Genomic DNA, 21724 nt, shown 5'->3' on the forward strand with positions numbered 1-21724 from the left:
GGGGCGGGGGTGTTAAGGAGTCGGGGAGTGGGAGCTGCCGCGCCGGGAGCGTCTCGGCGGGGGAGCAACTGGAAACCACAAACACCCAAACTGGGTAGCAGCAACTTGAACTAAACCGGAGACCTGGCTTAGAAAAAGGAGTCAGTTAAGTTTAGACCGAATGGTTTAATCAAGGTATCAGAACAGACCTATTAAAGACAGAAAAGGTAGCACATCCCTGCCCTTAAATCGCAAGGATTTCTTTTATGTTGCAGTTGAAGCCCCAAAATACATTTTATGACCCTAATGCCCTTTATTGCGAAAGATCTCAAGAGGTGTCTACAGAAATGTCCTGCAGGAGTGCAAAAAGAGCAGTGAGAGTGTGGAAAGCTCCCCTCCCCCGGCGTCTTTACTTGGCCAGCGCTCCCAGGTAACCTTTGTTGCGTGGATGGGGGACGCCAAGCGACAATCTTGGCCCCTGACGGTGCAGTATCCAAACCCTCGGAAGGCTAGAGGCTGCAGGACCAACTCGCCAGCCCCACTCCCCTAACCACCTATCCTGCGCCCAGCTCCATCCTCCCGCACGCCCCCTCCGCAGCCCCTTCCCCACTCCCCACCCCGGGGGCTGCCCCTGATCTCCCCCCCCCCCCGCAAAACACACTGGCGCTCTAAACGCCCACCACCAAATTTCTAACTGGCCCCAGCCTTCCAGGAAGGGAAAAGAAAAAAAAAAAAAAAAAGACCATGACATCACGGGCAGGTTTATTTGGGTTTGTTTGTTTGCTTGTTGGCTCGATTAAATACTCGTGGAAGGTGAACGTACCCCACACAGGAGAAGTTTGATGTTGACAAACTTCTGGTGGCAGCGAGACTGTGTCAGCACAACTTCCGGGATAATGAGAGCTGCTTTGCAGGGAGCGCGGCAGCGGCGGCGGGAGGCGGCCGCAGGACGGAACAGCAAATGCTATTCAGCCCGAGCAGTTTCAAGCCGCCCGAGCTGGGGAATTACTGTAGTCGAGCTACGGCTCTTACCACCGGCGCTGGATCTGGGCGCACGTTAGGGGGGGAAGCTGTAGGCACAGGGCGCCGAGAGGGGAGCTTTCAAGTTACTTTGCTCCATTCCTGCACCCGGCAGAGGCTTGCAGGCTGCGTGGTAACTGCAAACATCTTGTTCCCTGCTTCTTTGGGCGGCCTCCCTGGAACCAACCAACTTTTCTCTCCTCAAAAACTCCCTCTTTGTTTCAAATAGGACTCTCCAAAATTTATTCTTGGGAAGACTGACAGCCGGGGTCAAGAAACAGCTGTTGAAGTTAATGTTTCTTCCTCCCACTTCGTCTGATGGTTGTGCCCTGCCAAGACAAAGTGAGAGGCACTGCCTGGTGGCTCTTTAAACAGACATGCATTTAGCCAAAAAAAAAAAAAAAAAAAAAAAAAGAGGGGGGTGTAGAGGGGGTATATTTTCCTGCTTAACATACAATCTGATCAGAAATGCGACAGCATGTGCCTTTCAACTTGTGCTGATTACTTGCTGAAAAGATGTTGCAGCTTTTAGTTTTGAACACTTTGAACAGTGGGGGTAGGGATGGCGGGAGATGGGGTTGCCGCTTTCCACGCTTTGGTAAAGGGGCAAAAATTTTAAATCTTCCTCTAAAACCACCTCTTACCCCCTAAGAATGGTAGAATGGCCTGGGGAAGGGAGAAAGAGTTGCATTCCTTTGCAAGGTTTAATTTACATTTTACATTTCAGAATTCAAGTCATTATGCAGAACAAGGGCTTGCCTGGAGCTAGGCAAATTGTTTTTATTTGGAGACCTAGACCAAACCTGGCCAGTGCCACCAGCTCTTGGTGGTGCTTGGTGGCTTTCTCCAAATTAGGTCTGTCTCCTCTCCCCTTCCCCAAACCTACTCCTCTGCCTTTGCTCAGAGGACATACTTAGAAGGAAGCTACCCTCTTCTTTCTGCTGCCTTTTCTATGAAGACTGGTTAGCACAGCTCCTTCCCCCCACTTGCTCTGCTTTTTAGAATGCCCTGTGGACTGCTGAGGGGCCCCTAGGGGTTGTCCTTCTAAGTCTCAATCCCCTAACTGAGCCCTCCCCAGGTGTCCAGCCTCTGCAGTGGGAATGGGTGGGTGGGAACTCTGTTCCTTCCACATCAGAAAGCTTAAGCACTCTTCCAGCTGACCCATTCTCCTTTGGGAATGCTCCCATCACTTGGCCTCTCTCAGACACAATCATGAAGACATAAAAGGCCCTCCTTCCTCAGCACCAGGTTATCCTGTCACCACATCGCAATGCAGTGCTATCACAAAGTGATATTGCATCAGGCCCATGGATATTTTAGGAAGCTCTCGAGCTAAGTCCAACCAGCCTTTTGCGCAGGCATCAGGGCCACCCTGCCAAAATCAGGGCTGTGGAGCTACCGGACAGGTGGTAGTGATGCCTTCTCTATTCTCAGCTCATTACCCACTTACCCCCACCCCCATCCTCCCAACCAATCAGATCCACTTAGTAGCTTCCTCACCCCCTCTTTGCCTCCCTCCCAGAGGCCACCACCTTTGTTTTCCCTCATAGCTCTCGGCAAAGTGTTCAGGTGACCTTCTGATAAATTTCCTGTTTTTCTGCCTGTTGTGGTCATTCACTGAGATCTTAATTAGTATTTGTTCTTATTAACTACAAATCGACTGAATTACACATGGAGTTGCTCAGGCTGCTCCACACGCAGCCTCCGGCTTGGGTGTCCGCAGGCCTCTTGGCTCGTTGGCCTTGGGACCACTTTTCACATTCTCTCAGACTCGGGTTGCCCAGCTGGGCTGACACAGTGGCAGTGGCTAACAGTCACTGCAGCACCCTCCACAAGGGCCCCCTTCCCGGATTCCTGCTCCTGCAATCCAGCAGCCAACTGACTTACATTCCTTCTGCTTTATTGTTCTCTGTCCTTAGAGAGGCCGACTCTCAGCATAGAGCAGGGCTGTGAGGCAGACCTCCGCTGATCCTGAAGTTGTAATTCCCCGCTGCTGGCTCCTGCAGTTTTATGACGGCCTCCTTTTTTTCTGAGATTGACAGACCTAAACCTCCAGTGTAGAGGCCTGCTACAGCACCCTTAAAGACTTCTTTGTGTGGAAATGTAACCTGAGGGCAAAGTCAGCCTCACTCTGGGAAAGGCACATTCTCCTGCCACAGGGAAGCACTGGGCTGGGAAAATGCCGGGATTTCTCCTAGACAGCTACCTAGAGCCTCGCGGGGACTTTTTTTTTTTTTTTTAAGTTTGGGGGGTGGGGGTGAGGCATTGGAAATACTGTAGATGGAGACCTGTAGTACCTGTTCAGGGGAACTCTACATGAAATCAGAGGAATGAGATGTCTTTCCTTTAGGGGGTGGGGCGGGTGTCTAAAAGCAATCACTCCAGAAGCACCTACATACTCTCCAGGTCAGGATGTCCCCTGCTGGGGTGGCAGTTGGCATTGTTTGCTACTCTTGGAGCTGATGCTACCTTGCCTAAATGGAATGCCTTTGGATCACTTAGACAATCTGATCTATTTACGCAGGTGTTGGGTTAGACAAATTTCTCCAAAAAGCAAGGGTAAAAAGATACAGAATCTTCATTTATCATGCAGGATTAAAGTCAGATTTAAATCAGGTAGAAATATTAAGGGATTTAGAGCCCAAGTCTTTTTCCAAAGAGGGAAAAGGACTAAAGAATCCTCTTTGTTGAAATAACATCAGGAATGTAGCATGTTATGTTTGGAGGTTTGGTGTTTTTTTCTAAATCTACCTTTTAAATGTTCACTTATATTTTCAGCCAGTCAAATAGAACAGTACTAGGAAATTTGGTTATCAAATGTAGATGATTAGGCGAGAGGAAAGTGTGCTCTTGTCATAACAGAGAGCTCCCTATAGGAACTGGGCCAGTGCCGCGATTAAGGGACAGGTAAGATACAGCTAGTTAGAGAAGATGAATCTGGAATCAGGAAGAGATTAGAAAGATATCAATATAGTTCATATGGAATTTAGTTGAGATGTTCAGTGCTGTAGCCCCGGGAACAGGAGTTACTAGGATAGAGAGTTTCACACGATGCTTTTAGTCAACGTTTTTGAAAAATGTATTCTCACAGACTCAGGAACATGGATAGTGAAGGAAATGGAAACAAGGAGATGTCCTTAGATAGTGCCTGAGATTACGGAATGTGGATAGGAATAAAATACACAATGTAATTATTTTCCCTTTTCCTGCTAAATGTAGACAGAAGTTTAATTTAGGATTAAAAGGCTCACTGATCTCTCGCTTCTCCTCCAGTTATCCCATCCATACTCCAGTTCTGGTTTTTGGCAGAGCTACAATTGTCCTTTGTGGGGAATTGCAAGAACTCCTGTGTTGGTTTTCTAATGTGGGAAAATGTCTACTAGGGAGGCTAAGACCACCAAACTAGTTTCATTATGACCCAAGGTACACTTAAATCCAGCCCTTCGGTGGTGGGCCACTGGCCCAGCACAGTCTTCCTCTATAGTGTTCATTAAAATGTTATTTACATTTTACAGTATGGTCCCAAACCATAAGTTGGGATTTTATCTTGGCAAATAGAAAAAGAATGCTCTCATGATATCTTGGCTTGCAAAGTTTTAACTTCTACTATGGACCTGCTGGTGATTTGCAAAACAAAGTCATAGCATATGAAAAAGAGATCTTCCATTTCAGTTCAAATTTGTTGGCTGGGAAGTGAATAATAAAAGAAAAATTCAGGATCACACAATTAAACTTATTAGCCAAATAGATTTTTAACTTTTGCCTTGCCAAAAGCACACAATCAACAGCTCTGAAGAAAGTAAACTTTATACATTGGCCCTGAACCTACTGCAAAGTCAGTGAACTCATCTTCATAACTATCCTCATTTTTTTGCCTTGGAATTCTCATTCATGTGACCAGAATTATTCCAGATCAAAAACAACATCACTGGGGCCCTGGGAGGCTTAGTCGGTTAAGTGTCTGCCTTCAGCTCAGGTCATGATCCCAGGGTCCTGGGATCGAGCTCTGCATCTCCACAGTGGGCTCCTGCTCAGTGGGAAGTCTGCCTATCACTCTTCTTCTCCCTCTGTCCCTCTCACCTTGTGAGAGGTGTCCTCTCTCTGTGTCTCAAATAAATAAATAAAATCTTTAAAACAACAACAACATTATTAATCCCAGTCACTTTTAGGTGAACCAAACTGTCTGGATTCTTACCTCAACAAGCCAAATTAAATTAACGTTCTAATGACGTGTTTCTGGCATTGTTCATGCTTCATAAAGAGTAACTCACTTTATTTGACTCAAGGCAACAATGCTAAACAAGTGATTCAAAAAAATGAATCTTTCCCAGGTTTGGAAATTAAGTTTCCTTGAGTTCTTTTGAGACAACAAAGGTTCTTCAGGATCTATAAGTAACTATATGATGCTGCCACCTTTCCAAGACAACCATTAAGAATTACACCTAGATAAATCAAAACTAAAAGAGAGAGAGAGAGAGAGAGAGAAGAATTATAGCTAGCACCAGTTACGAGAACAATGTTTTGCAACATTCTCATGAAGGCCAAATGAAAATCAGAGGCCATCTCTCAAATGGCGTTAGGCCAAACATCTAAGACCTCCGAAGATGCCTGACATCATGCCATGTCATCACAGTCAAATGCTGGATAGGCTATTCTCATCTGAGTTTCACTACCAGTAAGGGGTATGTGCAGAATAATAAGTGATTCAACATTAGCCTCCAGTTAGAACCTAACATGCCTAAAAACATTCCAGGGAAATGGGTTTTGGGAATGTATATCAAAGATGGCATAAGCTCTTCACTGTCAACATCCTGGTGATATCCAGTTGGGGAGCCGCCTTAATTCTGTCATTTATAAAATTCTAGGATTTCTGTGATTACTATATGGAACTCTCAGCTGAAAACAATGAGCCCTTTCTCAGTTGCATGGTGAATGAGGTCAACTACAGAGGATTTTTTAAAAGCAAAATTTGGAGAAAAGAAACCACTTTACTGACCCAAGAGAGCTTTTGTTGACAAACAGCAATCTGACCCTAACAGTTACACCGTACCTTTTAGGTTCCAAATGTACTTACCCCCGAAAAAATCATAATAATATAATTCTTTCTTTCTTTTTTCCTAACCAACAAGTAAAACCAGAAGGTGTCTTCCCATCTCTGTTTAAAGAAGTCACGTGCCAGTCTGCAGAGAAATGCCTGTAGACACAGAGAGTCTTCAAATTTATAAGTATATCAAGAAGGCTCCAATGGCATGCATCTAATTACAATCTAAATATAAAAATAATCATGTAATTATCTAAATATGATAATGCAAATTAATAAATGCCATCACTTTTCAGCACTGCACTGGCAGTTGACTTTCTTTTCAGGGCGATTTTTACAAAGAAACAAAGTTATTATCTTTTCTCGGGATTTATTGCAGATGTGACAATTATAGAGAACCATAAGATCCTGCTTAAGATGAGAATACCAGGTGGATGGCTGAGCCCACTCACTAATCAAGTGATTTGTTCTCAGACAATAATGTTTGGGATTCTGATGCTTGCCTCAGCAAAACCACAGATTTTTTTTTCCATAGACCTTTGAGGTTGTCCATAAGTCATTGCTATGTTCAATGCCAACTCCTCACATTCTCAGAGATAAAGAGGGTAAAGAAAGAGGGAAAGAATGTGTAGCTCATTATCCACAAGTTATTTTCCTATAATTTAGGATGTTGAGAGCACTTTTTAGAAAATTTTCAAGGCAGTGACTCCCAGACATTTTCTATTAAAAGGGGCTACTTTTGCATTTCAAAAGTAGAAGCAGTTTGTTTTCACTCTGCAACAAGGGAAGGATCCTAAATAAGTTGTCTTCTATTTCATGATGACCACAGTACTGAACTAAAACAATTTTTTTCTATATTTAATTCTTCTATGATACTATTCTGCAAGCTCATACATATAATAAACTTTGCCTAAAAGATCAAATAATTTTTTTTTAATGTACACATTTTTAAAATTCTCAACTTTCCTGGAAAGACTCATAAATCCAGGCTAAACTCTAATGATAAGGTCACACTTTCCCTGTGTTTTCAGGTGTTCTGAAGAACTAGTTGGTACAATTCAGTGGGAAATATTATGGCACACTACATTATTACTATAGGTTATGCTGTATAGCATATATAAACACTTTTATCCTAGAGTTTGAGTATGTCATATACAGTGAGTCTGTAGGGGCACCTGGGTGGATCAGTTGGTCAAGCATCTGCTTTTGGCTCGGGTCATGATCCCAGCGTCCTGGGGTGGAGCCCCATGGGCTCTCTGCTCAGCAGGAGCCTGCTTCTCCCTCTGCTTGCCGCTCCCCCTGCTTGTGCTCTCTCTCTCTCAAATAAATAAATAAAATCTTTAAAACAAAACAGGGCGCCTGGGTGGCTCAGTGGGTTAAAGCCTCTGCCTTCAGCTCGGGTCATGATCCCAGAGTCCTGGGATGGAGCCCCACATCGGGCTCTCTGCTCCATGGGGAGCCTGCTTCCTCCTCTCTCTGCCTGTCTCTCTGATTACTTGTGATCTCTGTCAAATAAATAAATAAAATCTTTAAAAAAACAAAACAGAAAAGTAAGTTGGCAATTGAAGTATATTGACGGCAAATTATTATTTTTTAAATTTTTTAATTTTTAAAAAGATTTATTTGAGATAGAGTGACAGAGAGAGAAGAGTACAGTGAGAGGAGGAGGAGAAGCAGGCTCTTTACCGAGCAGGGAACCTGACATGGGACCTGATCCCAGGACCCTGAAAGCCATCATGAGCCAAAGGCAGATGCTTAACTGACTAAGCCACCCAGGCGCCCCAACAGCAAATTTTTATTAGTGAATTTTGTTGTAGCTAAATTCAGAATCCAAAGCATCTTTGATTATTCACTGCTTAGGCAGAAGAGAGGCAGAAGAGAAAGTGCTACTCTGTTTATGTGTTTCAACTCTGCCCTAAATGGATTATTTCCAGGAGTGAAAAGGAAGACCAAGTCTACAGAAATCTTGGCAACTGCTTTTCCAGGAAGACTATAGAGATTTCATGGATCTTATTGTTGTTTACAAGGAGGTATTACCTTTCTCCAAGTTCCATTCACACAGCTGGTTTTCTCTTTTCTCCTGGGGATAAACTTCCCCGTTAATACACATAGTGATCAGTGCCATGCCAAACAATCTCTTCCTTCCACATGTAGAGGTGACGATTAGCCTATAATCTGCAATGAGAAAGGAGTGGATTATAAAAATTAAGAACGGGCTCGAGAGTCACAAGTGCTGGATTCAAATTCTGATTCCATCCTTAGCAGCAGTAGCCTTGAGTCGGTGTTACATCTCCCATTCACTGAAATGGGGCAGAAGAGCAAAAAAATACAAACCCCACTCTTCACTGTCTCATTTCATCAGTATCCCCATCAAGAGCCCCCTGAAGCCCTCACAAGATATGAATGGAGCTCTAGCTAGTCTTTGGACAAATCTATGGATTTATCTCCCTATGTAGAATGAAGAGCTACATTCTTCTCTCAAGATTGATATCTATGCTCAATTTTGAGACTCCTCTAATGTTTGGACCCATTGAATTCTAAGCAGGAGCAAAGACTCTGAAAATTAGCTGGTCAGTTTCTCCACCTTGGCACAACTGTGGTCTCTTGCTCAGACCATGGTCTCTGAGGATCAGGTGCTGCTGTCCACCTCATTCAGTGAGGAGCTTCTTACCTTCTCACCTAAACTGTGAGCTTCTTGAGGAAAGGCTCTAATAGTCTTATAGACCCTTATATTCCTGCAAGCACTAAGTATAGCACAGTGCCATGAAAATAACAGATTCTCTCTAAATGTTTGTGGCTTGATTATTCTGAGAATGAGCCCGAGGTGTTTACAAAAAACCACGTTCATATTGAAGAATCCCATGATACCCCTTCAAAATGGGCCCGTGAAAGCTCTTCCTGAGAGTACACTGTTTGGACACACTAACGTAGTGACAGCCCATTTTTCTCTTCTTTTTCTTTTTCCTTTTTTAACCTCTGGCCATTTCACAGCTGCATTAGTTAAAAGATATTTTTAATTGGCTTTCATCATCGTTGAAAGTATAATAAATACTCATTAAAAACAAGGCTACCAAGATGAGCTTATCCCCTCCCCCACACACCTATTAGAAATGACTGCTAATAGACTATACTTTTCCAAGTTGTTTTATTTATTTATATTTTTGATGCATACACTACCATTTATTATTATTTCCTGGAAACATTGTTATGCTAGTCATATCTTTCGGAACTTGTTTTTTTCATTTAACAATGCATTGTGAAATGTTTTTCCATGTCAACATATACCTCATTCTTTTTTTGTGCTGCATTATATAGAAATCTCTTGTTTTCCAGCTATTCCTTATCATTATCTGAATCACAGTAGTTGCTAAGTTGTGTAGAAAAGCAAAACTTGGTCATAACAAAAAAAAAAATCCACTAATAAACTGACCACTTACTAAATTAGTCCCTACTTAAATAGGCTTTCCAACTTATTACCAGCATCTCTCCCCACCGAGTCAGTCAATTTTGCTGATGGTAGATGTTATAAACATCTGACAATACAATGTAAATAAAATGCATTTCAGTGGCCATGTAAGATTGCTAATCTTGCATAAGATGCAGAATTTTATGAAGTCATTGAAAGTGATTTTGGAGAACTGTACCATAAGCAAATGAGTATCTGGCAGTGTTAGACCAGTTAACAATTAAAGATGAGAAAAACAACAAGGATGATAAGAGGATAAATTCTTCAAAAGGAGAATTATTTGAATATCAAAGGATTAAGAGAAGCTCTCAGGAAAATTGATGAAGCCTTCACATCTTTTTTCAAAATGACCTTTGTATGATTCTGCTATAAAAGTCAGCATGAAGTAAAGGGTGTCAAAATTTGCTATCATATAATTTTGCTGGGAAAATTATCCCCCTCACCAAATCAACACTTGATTCCTTTTTTGTTTATTCTAAAAATTAGAGCATTGTTGCAATTAGAGTTGTTACATGTGTGTCTTCAAAGATAAATCACATTTAAAGATAAGATAATATTTTATTTTTTCAAAACAAAGTCTCAATCAAACCTTTTTAAAAAATCCTTTATTATACAATGGTAGACCCTATTTATTACTTTTGCAGCTTTCAACAGTCATATTATGGCAAACAGAAGCAACAGACGCTGAAAATAAGACTTCTAATAGACTAATCAGATTCCCTAGTTCTCTCTCCATGAGGCATTTAGAAGCAGGACTGGCCACTTTACAAGGAGTAAAGCCCCAGGGTGGTTGGCTAATTCAGGGGAGGAAGAGGTCTTAAGAAAGGAGACAGGCAGTGGACTTCCTCTGGCACTAATCGGGCACATAGATGTTCGGGCCTAATGAAATTTGAAAAAATAAAAACAATGTAACCTTATTTGTGTCCAAGCTGGTAAAGCAAGTTATACCAGTTAAATGCGGGTATATCAGGATTTATTTTTAGCAGTTACCTACTGACTGATATTTGGGTTGTTTCCAATTTTTTGCTACTATAAGCGGTGCAGCAGAGAACAACAGTGTACAATTACATCTTGGTATGCTTGTACAAGCATCTCTGTAAAAAAATTTTTTAAATCCCTAGAAGTGAAACTCCTGGGGTTGGAAAATATTAAAAATGTTAACAAGCTCTAAGTAACAAATCATCCTACCATTTAATGCCACCTACAGCATCTCGGAATGCCTGTTTTTCCACACCCTTCACAATGAGACTTATTACTTTTGCCAATCTGATTGCCATATACATTGTCATTTTCATTGTCAATAATATAAATTCTTGATATGCAAGATAAATATTGTTCACTGCTTAGAATCTTTAGGAAGAGCCTTATTATAGGCTACGAAAAATCTGCATGATAGATGGAGGGGGAGATCACCTCATCCCTGGTACTGGTGAGGAGCGGAAAACTTAGGCTCAACATGCATTCTTCTGTTTCAAAATCCCTCCCTGAAACAACTGCAGTCATTGCTTGCATGAGCTGAAGTGTTTATAGTCAGTAGTGGAAGACGTAGATAATTGTTTTCACAAATTCCTGACTTCAGGAATGTGAGATCTTTTTAAAAAGATTTTGAGAAAGAGAAAAAGAGTGTGAGTAGGCGCAAGGGCAGAAGCAGAGAGAGAGAGAGAGAATCTCAAGCGGACTCCATGCTGAGCATGGATCCAGACACAGGACTTGATCCCACAACCATGAGACGACCTGAGCCAAAATCAAAAGTCGGACACTTAACAGACTGAGTCACCCAGGTGCCCCACGACTGTAAGAACTTTTCACAGATTTCAAAATATGAGAATTGATAAGGTCAGTAGATCCTGAAAATGAATGCTTGGTATCACTCAAGCCCATATTCTTTCCATCAGGATTTTGGTCACAGAAAATGTCAACATTCTAACTGAAAAACTTACATATATTCAGGACCTAAAAAAAAAACCAAAAAATATCCACTAGAGTATGCATTTGTCACAACCCATCAAACTGTAGATTAAGATGTGTGTATTTCACTGTGTGTAAATTTTACATAAAAAAGAACCCATAAAATCCTCAAAAAATTAAATATAGAATTACCATATGATCTAGCAATTCCACTTCTGGGAATATGCCCAAAAGAAGTGAAAGCAGGGACTTGAACAGACATTTGTACACCCATGTTCATAATAACAGCATTATTTCACTATAGGCAAAAGGTGGAAGCAACTCAAGTGTCCATCAATCAAAGAATGAATAAACAGCATGCACTATGTACATACAATGGAATATTATTCAGCCTGAAAAAGGAAGGCAGTATCGACATATGCTGCAATGTGGATGACCCTTGAAGACATTTTGCTAAAGGAAGTAAAAACATAAAAGAACAAGTATTGTATGATCCCATTTATATGGGTACCTTAAGTAATAAAAGTCATAGGAACAGAGAGTACAGTGGTGGTTGCCAGGGGCAGGGGGGAAAGAAGGGGTTTGAGGGGTTACTGTTTAATGGGTAACGAATTTCAGTTAGGGAAAATGGCAACTTCTGGAGATGAACAGTGGTGATGTTTGCACAACAGTGTGAATGTACTTAATGTCACAGAATCGTATACTTGCAAATGATTCAAATCGTAAATTTTATGTTACACATATTGTACCACACTAAAATAATTTTTTTAAACCCATAAGCAAATACTGAATTCTAATGTTAAGGTGTTTGGAGGTAAAATGCACTAATGTCTGCAACTTCTTTTGAAATGTATCTAAAAATGAATGTGAGTGATAGGTTGATAGAGGAATGAATGTATATGTGTTAAAGTAAATATGGCAAACGTAAATTGTATAATCTGGATGATAAAGGTATAGGTATTCTCTGTGTCATTCTTCCAACTTTTCCATATGTTTGAAAGTCTTCTGGGGCACCTGGATGGCTTAGTCAGTAGAGCTTGATGTCAGGGGCTGTAGGTGTGAGCCCCACATTGGGTGCACGGATTACTTAAAAGCAAAATCTTAAAAAAAAAAAAAGAGTTTTCTTAATAAAATATTAGGAGAAAATGACCTAGAGTAAGACAAATTACTAGTTAATGGAAGAATCTTTTCTCTACCACAAATTCACCTTTAGCTTTGGTTAATTATGGGGAATAATTTTGCCATGGAGAGATTTTCAAGCAGAGCAAAGGAAATAGGACTGATTTTTTTGTTTTTAATAACGACCACACAGGAACATTTATTTCACAAGTATTGGACAGGTATTGATTTACAAATGACTCCATGATATTAAAAATGAACTCAATATGACCAAAGTTGATAAGTGTCTCTCTATATATATCAAAGGCAAGGGTCATGGTTCAGATTTTTCTTCCATTGGTAGGATTTGAGCATGCATTGAGGAAAAGAACTCCAGCCTACCGGTCAAATGGAAAAATGATACAAATAGATTCACTATGATAACATGCTACTTTTGGGCATTTGAGAGACTAGAGGTCCTCCCAATAAATATTAGCTCATTGTAGAAGTATAGTGGATTATAAATAGCAGCTCTTCATTTCCTTGTAGAAACGTTTCAGAGAGCTCTACATTTTCCCCCCTTCAGTTCATTAAGAGATTAACAGAGAGAGGGCGCCTGGGTGGCTCAGTGGGTTAAGCCGCTGCGTTCGGCTCAGGTCATGATCTCAGGGTCCTGGGATCGAGTCCCGCATCGGGCTCTCTGCTCAGCAGGGAGCCTGCTTCCCTCTCTCTCTCTCTCTCTGCCTGCCTCTCCATCTACTTGTGATTTCTCTCTGTCAAATAAATAAATAAAATCTTTAAAAAAAAAAGAGAGATTAACAGAGAGAGATGGCCTTCATTTCTGGGACCTCTGCATTGCGGGCATGCTTAGGCAACGTTTATAATTGTAGAAGCACATGATCATCCTGTCCCGGTAACACTCTCATTGCTTTGGAATAAACATCCAGAGTTTCAGAGGTGCAAACTCAGTGCATACAGGGGCAAGGAAGTAACCTTAACGAGTAACACCAGCCATTCCAAGGAGGAATTGTGGCCTCTTGGAAAACCCTTAACCTGACTAAAAGAGCAATCCATGATTCAATCTAAGCCAACTGGCCCATGACAGCCAGATACATCAGTTTTCTAAAAGCCGTCTGAAATCTGTATATTTATATAAAATCTTCCAAGTTTTAATGTGGGCAACAAATTCAAATGTTTCTCAAAAACACTGTATGGGCTAAATGAAATACCTTTGTTGATATTCTGGGGTCTGCAGGCTCCCCATGTCCAACCTCTAATGCGTGTGTGCAGGACGGGACGGTCCAATTTTCTTTGAGGTTAACGTCCAGTAGATTTCAGATTTAGTACTGTTTCAACCCTTTGGAATTATATGTTCATCTTCACTGTCCCCAGTTTCTCCATTGTAAATGTGAAATATATTCAGGTCTTTATCACTTTAAATAAAAAACAAATATTTGGCCACTGCAATGTTTGCAATATTCATGCAGTTAATGTGCTTTAAAAGTTTGTTTTGTGTCATGAACCTTCTACCAAAAAAAAAAAGGTAAATCAACAAAAACATATAATTCAGGGAGCTCTCAATTTATTTACATGTAATGATCCCAAAATATAGATGTGTGTAACTAGGAACATAGTTTTCCATAAAATGACATTTAATGAGTACTGCCTCTAGATCTGTCCCTGTGTGAAGCCCTATTTAGTTCTCCTATCATTATCTTGACTTTACAGATGAGGAAAACAGGCTTAGAATAGTTGCATGACTTGCCAGGCTGGTAAGTGTCGGAGTCGGGAATCAAACACGTGTGAGGGTCAGCCTCCAAGGCCTGTTCTTTTCATTCTTCATCACTACAGCACCCGCAATGCAGTGTTCTGCCTGGTGGTAAGGCTGTCAGGACAGACTATGAAATACTGTTGTATCCGTAATGTACTTGTAGAACTATGTTCCTAATAATACTTCAACAGAATTCAGACTCAGGTACAGTTACGCTGCCTTTTTTTTTTTTTTTTAACTTCTCTTGCTTTTATGTAGGAAAAATATGTTTAATTACCTGGGTGATACATAGATACATTCTCATTTTGAAATACCCAAACAAAACAGTAGTCTACAGGGCAGGAGGAAAATTCCCCTGGGCTTTCTCCCCCACTCCTGATCCCACTCCCTCTCCTATTTCTGGCTCTACCACTATCAACAGTATGGCTTGTTCCTTCCAGACTTTTCCTAGGCATTTACATACATATATGTACATACATAAATATGCATGGAGCTATGTTTCTATGGCAAATACATTCAGAATTCCACCTTGGGATGTCAGAACACTTTTCTGTTGCAGTCCTGGCAACTTCCCCAGCTCCAAGTCAATGTGGGAGGGTGGGGATGAAGGCGGCTTTATTAGTTATCTGTTGCTACATGACAAACTACCCTACAATTTATCAGCGTACCACAACGAACATTTATTAGCTCACATGGTTTCTGAGAGTCAGGAATCTGGGAGCAGCTTGGCAGGATGGCTCCAGGTCAGGATCTCTTATGAGGTGGCATTCGAGACGTCAGCTGGGGCTGTAGTCATTTTGAGGATTCATTGGTGCTGGAAGATTCACTCCCAATTTGGCTCACTCAGTGGTTATTTGCTGGAAGGCCTTAGCTCCTCAGTGGCAGTTGGCAGGAATCCACATTTCCTTGCCATGAGATAGGTCCTTTCCATAGGGCTCTTTTGAGTGTTCTTATGGAATAGCAGCTAGTTTCCCCCACAGTGAGCCGTCCACAATTCATGAGGGAGGACAAGGAGGAAGCTGCAATGGCTTTTATGACCTAGTCTTGGAAGTCACAGACCCTCGCTTTCACCAGATTCCATTCATTAGAAGCAAGTCACTTCCTTGGCCCACATTCAGGGGGAGGGGAGTTGGGCTTCACCTTTTGAAGAGAGGAGTGTCAAATGGGCAGACATATTTAACACCATTGCAAGAGCCATGTTGTGAGGGAGGAAAAATGGAGCAGGGCAGAGTCTATGATCAGGGCAGAATAATCCAAGTAACAGGGAGGAGGAGAGAGGTGCTGAGATAATGAGGTAATAGGATAGTGAGAGGTAGAATGGCCAGGCTGGCAATCCTGGCTGCACATTAGAATCACCTGGGGAAATTTTACAAGTACTCCTGCCCCAGGCCCCACTACAGATCAATTAAATCAGTATTTCTGGGATGGAGGCCCAGGTATCAATATTGTTTAACAGCTCTCCAAGTGATTCTAATGTGCAGCCCGAGTTGTGAACCATGAAAGCGCAGAGGTGCTGGAGTCCAGCCGTGCCTGGGCTCAAGTCCCAACTATGTCAATTAAGTAGCTGTGTGATCTTAGGCGAGTTAATTAGCTTTTCTGTGCCTCATCTGTAAAATGGGGATCTCAATAGTCCTTCCTTATAGGGTGGTCAGGAGAATCACCTGAGTTAACAACCTATGGCAATAGTTTTGAACAGTTCTCTGCACAATAAGTGCTGTGTAAATGTTACTACTGTGATGATTAGCAGCATGTGCTGGACTTTTCCTGCCTCCTGCTTGCCTCTCCAAGTGCCTAAGCTGGGAGAGGAGTATGGCTTCCTGTGCCCAACCCCAGTCCTTTTCCCTTGAAAAGGGTGCAGAACTCTTCACCACCATTCTCGGGCTCTATAAGCACCCCCGGCCTTCAAACAGGTAAACTGAGAAGCTAAGCCGTTGCCACTGAAAGGACGGGCATCTTTAGAGGTGGGGAGACAGAGTAGCTCCTTGGGATATGAGAGGAAGGGAAATCCCCCTTCAGTTCATAGAGAATTGAGATGCAACCTCTCATAGATGACAGCAGCACAATCTGCACACGTCTTGCAATGCCTTCAAGAAGCCTTTCCTGATCTCAAATTTCTCTGAACTCCTATACTACCAACATGGTCCCTGAATTATCTGCTGCCTGTTACATTTATTTATTTGTCTTCTGTGCTTTCTCTCCTTCGACAGTAGGTCCTTTTAGAGGCAAGGACTATGTCTTCTCGGAGAAGTTATCAGTAGAAGCAGGGAGAAGAAAATGAAGGAAAATGGGATACCGTTTTTGGATTGTAGATACCTCTTTAATTCTTAAAAATTTATATATGTGTATTGGGAAATGACTCTGCTTCTTTAACCCCTCCTCATTTCCCCCCATACCACTATATCCCTAAAACACCCCTAATCCCCATTATCATGGGGAAAAATAGCATGAGTGCTCTTTCTCCTGCTTTTACATCAGAGGTTAATAAATTGCCACTATTACAGGGTATTCCAACTAATATTGATGAGGCAGGTACAGAAATAAGCTAAGGGGTACTTCCTATAAAGATATGTGTTTCACATGCATAAAAGCGTTGCTCTGTAGGAAAGGAGATTTAGCTTTTTCAAGCCTACTAGGATAGATGGGGCGGGAGGGGCGGGGAGAATAAGGAATAAAATAATAAAGTAATTATAACACAATTGCTGACAAAATTTCTACAGAATTTTCACCCCGTTCTCCAACATTAAAATAATAATGATTTGAACAGACTGTATCTGTGTTCTCTTTTTTTAACCTCTCTTTTCTGCAAATTTACGATTTGGATCCTGAAAGTTAAAGATCTTTTTAATAAAATGTATCAGGCCAAAACATATTTAAAGCCCCCGATGTTTATTAAGTTAGAAAATGTGGTACTGATAGTTAAAACTATGACAATAAATGGCCTAATTTCAATAGTACTTGGGCTTAGTTTGAAAAATATAGAAATGAACACCGTGGCTAAAAATTCCGGGTAGGTGGGGCCTGATCTCATGTATATCAGTGGTGTCAAAACATGAAGCTATCTTCTTAGCAAGTATCTAGATGCCGGAAAGGGGTCATTCTAGATCATGATTTCTCCTGGCTGAGTTCATTCGTTTCTGCCAAAGAAGGGAATCCTGAATTTTAAGCCTTATAAGCTAGAAATAAAATCAGCTTTAAACCTAAAAATTATTCTAGAGAAATACTGCCTTGTTGGTTGAGGCTATTGTAACTGTTACATACATACATAGCTTATTTTATTGGTCTGATTAAATGATTCCCATGCGTCCTTCTGAAACTTTCTGCAGTCATTCCTCATTGACTGCCATCTCAGCCAGAAGAAAAGAAAAAGTGATGAACTCCAGGCTTCTTCATCAATGAGCTCAGCCAATAAGCCAATAGAGGGTTCAGTGGACACCACTGACCTTCCTGGAAAAACGACTAGCATGAAAACTGAAGAAACGTGGCACAGAAACACAGCAGTAAAATTCAAGAGACTAAAATAAACTCGGTGAGCCTGCCTGGTCGCTAAACACTGAATACATTTAAGTGCTATTTTGACAAGAGAGCATGGCAGCTTTTTAAGAATTTCATTTTTAAAACTCTAATACGATTTTGTTCTTCTAACAGCATCATCCTGGGTCTGTGTTTGTTCCCAGTGAGGTCATTATTAAGTGAATTGAATTATTGTTCTGTTCAAATGACCTGTGCGTTCAACGTGTGCTGAGCTCTAGCAAGAAATGTTTTATGTATTATTGGGAGATGGCCATCTGGGGCATAAGCCAGGCCTCCTAACATGCAGAAATGTGGGGAGACAGTTTATGTTCAGTCTTATCTATGATCAGAATTCCATTTATAAGCTTTTTTTTCATCCACTTGTCAACACTGCTCACTATAGCAACACTGAAAATGGCCAGAAATGAACAGATTTATCAGAACAATGTGAGGTCAGACTGTACATTTCAATTACTGTATATTGGATTTTTATCATACATTTTACATTTTATCCATAAAAATAGTAACAATGTAATAAAAATGGAAGTAGTTTTCTTTGATCAACTTCCATAGATTTCATGACTTTTATTAGATAAAGGGTCTCACATTATATATGTGTATTTTAAATATAACAGGGTTGTCCATGCCAAGAAACATGGATTAATTTTTTCAAGTCTGAAGAACACTACTCTTCCCCTCTTCCCTTTCCTGCATATTTAATGAGACAGCATGGAAGTATGTAAAATTAAATTTTAAACTTGAAGATTATTTTTAAGCCACAACCTTTTCATATATTTTTCAAGTAAACTTTTGATAACGCTAGAGGCATGTTAGACCAAATGATTGATTTTACAGTCTCTTACGTAAGGTCTGTGTATGATATGACTGTACACTATCTTTCATAAGGTATGTATCTTACATAAATATACCCAGATATTCTGTATTACAAACTGAAAAGATTTTCAGGTATTTTCCTCTGGTTGGTTTTCATTGTTGTTGCTCTGATACCTCAACTGACAATAGGAATTAATCCCAAAATGAAGTATACAATATTACAAGGGGAAGAAGACTTCCACAAGTCCTTCTGACTTCCTTTCCTCCCTTTCATCCCTCCTCTCCTTCCTTCCTTTCCTCCTTCCTCTTCTTCTTCTTCTTTTTTTAAAGATTTTATTTATTTATTTGACAGAGAAAGATCACAAGTAGGCAGAGAGAGAGAGGGGAAGCAGGCCCCCTGCTGAGCAGAGAGCCCAATGCGGGACTCCATCCCAGGACCCTGAGATCATGACCTGAGCCGAAGGCAGAGGCTTAACCCACTGAGCCACCCAGATGCCCCCCTCTTCTTCTTCTTCTTCTTCTTTTTTTTTTTTTTAATAAAAGTCTTCTAAAATAAAATCTTCTGAGTTGTATAAAGTAGTATTCACTTTGGTCATACAACTGTAGAGCTTAAATATATCTGGATTTTAACTTTCCTTGTAAGTGAGAGATGTTTGTTAGAGAAATGACTAGTATCAGCAAACAGGTAGAGAGATAGGCTTTGTTCACGAATGTATCCCTGGACTACTATTACACTCACTCACCTTGAAAGTATCGTAACGAAAACGAAGATGATGATGATGATGATGATATGGCAATAATAACTACCATTCAATGAACATAGTATGCCTGCGACCAGGCTGTTTGGCAGGCATTGTCTTATTTGCTCTTCACAACAATGCTCTGAAATCAGATAACGCCATCTTTAGATGAAACCAACGTTTCTGAAGCTAAGAAACTTATCCAAGGTCAGCTATGTGGATAACACTCCAGATATATGTGATGGTGGAAAGGGTAGATTATGTGGGGAGCATTCCCGGTTTCTACTAGTCAAGAGTATAAGTCAAGCCAAGTAGAGACCAAAGGCTTTGCTGTGGCTGTGAACAGCCTCAACACTGAGTTTAAAAGTGTCCACCCTGGGCGTCTGGGTGGCTCAGTGGGTTAAGCCACTGCCTTCAGCTCAGGTCATGATCTCAGGGTCCTGGGATCAAGCTCCGTATCGAGGGGCCTGCTTCCCTCTCTCTCTCTCTGCCTGCCTCTCCATCTACTTGTAATCTCTCTCTGTCAAATAAATAAATAAAATCTTTAAAAAAAAAAAAAAGTGTCCATCCTGGTCTTGCTTTTTGTAGTATCTGAAGCCCTTGGCTCGGACCCAGATCACTTCAGCAAGCCATTGCCCTTTATCTTCTCCATTGCCAACCCTCTGGTGCACTTTAAATTTTCGGTTGCAAATGTGTATTTAAATATTTGTTTGATGGGGCGCCTGGGTGGCTCAGTGGGTTGAGCCGCTGCCTTCGGCTCCGGTCATGATCTCAGGGTCCTGGGATCGAGTTCCGCATCGGGCTCTCTGCTCAGCGGGGAGCCTGCTTCCCTCTCTCTCTCTGCCTGCCTCTCCATCTACTTGTGATTTCTCTCTGTCAAATAAATAAATAAAATCTTTTTAATAAATAAATAAATAAATAAATAAATATTTGTTTGATGTTGCATATCATGACGCTTCATTCCTACTGTTTTGGAACACGCATCTCTTACAGTGGACAAAATGGAGTGTCTGCCTCGTTCTAAATTCCCCAGCTTTCATTATTACGGCTCAGGGCAGGGCTCTGATGAGACTAGAAACTGTGCCTTGTCCAGAGAGGTTGGCTGGCCACCCACAAGTGGCCAGAAACAAGGGACTCTGCACAAGAAGAACAGCAGTATCATTAGCTGACCTCCTGGGATCTGAACTGGAAAACTGGGAGAGTATTGATCAATAAGAGTGAAGGCAGAATAAAACAGACACTCTGAGGAGCAGAGATGACATGCACCAGAGGCCAGAAGAGACAGACCTAAAGAGCTGCTGGCTCTAAACCTGTCCCAGTTTTTCCATGGCTTTCCACTTATAATCTCTGCATATGTGTGCTTGGACTTTTTCTTAGGGAGACCTGAATGAGGCTCTCTCTGTTCCTTGTGCCCTCAAGAACCTGGCAGTCCATATAAGCATCTCATCACCAGCACCCTTCTGTGGCTTCTTTTTTCCACCTCTGTCCTTGATGGTTTGATTAAGAGGGATAATAGCCAGGATTCTCTCCTTTGCAAGTGATAGAAACCCAACCACAACCACCCCAAGAGAGAAGCAAACTACAAACCAAGGTGAGGGCGAGAAGATGAGAGATGTGCCACAGGACTATCTGCCAAGGGAAGAGGGTCATGTACCACCTCTGTGGCCCAAGAACACAATGCTCCGTAAGCCCACCAGGAATAAATGATTGGAGTCGGGGGAAGAGTAGTTCTCCCAGAGAACAGGAATGCTCTTCTGTGCAGACAAAACAAAATGTATCTATGAAAGGAGGTGTAGCTGTACAACTTTACTATACTATTTACAAAGCGGGAGAAATGCAAATTGCTCCTAGTCTCATTTCCCAAGGTCTTCATGCAGACCTGCTCCACCCGCCCTGCCCCATGTCAGATCACTGGCTCACCTTCACCACCTGAAGACATTCGCTCCACCTTCACTCAGCTTCACCTTAGTCGTCTTCACCACCGGGCCCAGCAACTTGAATGAATTGAGGACCTCAGAAGAGAGCAGCGGAAGCTCTTTCTTCAGGCTCTCCGTGTGTGATCCATGGAACCAGCAGCAGCACCTGGGAATTAGTCAGACATGCAGATTTTTAGGCTTCATCCCAGACGTGCCGAATTAGAAACGCTAGGGGTAGGTTCCAGGAGTCTGTGTTTTAACAAACTCTTGCGTGATTCCGAAGCTGGCCAAAGTTTGAGGGTTTCTGCTTTAAGCCATCCTTTCAACAGCCCCTTGTTTAGATGGTTTATTCAAAGCATTCCCAAGTGAAGCCTGCACAGGAAAGTACACATTCTCATTGCAGGAGTACCTTGCCATGAATGAGCCACATGAGAGAATCCT

The 21724-nt window shown here is 41.6% G+C and overlaps 1 long non-coding RNA gene across 2 annotated transcripts; it reads right to left on the minus strand.

The window, feature by feature from the left end:
* Positions 1 to 724: 724 nt before the first annotated feature.
* Positions 725 to 21445, minus strand: LOC123390425. 2 transcript variants are annotated; one of them, XR_006605015.1, is made up of 3 exons: positions 21288 to 21445; positions 8078 to 8215; positions 725 to 1328 (listed from the first exon to the last, which is right to left on the minus strand). It is a non-coding gene; the product is annotated as an uncharacterized LOC123390425 (long non-coding RNA). The 2 variants fall into 2 exon arrangements; XR_006605014.1 differs by lacking the exon at positions 725 to 1328 and adding an exon at positions 5057 to 6193.
* Positions 21446 to 21724: the final 279 nt, after the last annotated feature.

The sequence above is a fragment of the Mustela putorius genome, unplaced genomic scaffold, assembly GCF_011764305.1.
Source record: "Mustela putorius furo isolate JIRA1106 unplaced genomic scaffold, ASM1176430v1.1 tig00537350_pilon_pilon_pilon, whole genome shotgun sequence".
NCBI lineage: Eukaryota > Metazoa > Chordata > Mammalia > Carnivora > Mustelidae > Mustela > Mustela putorius.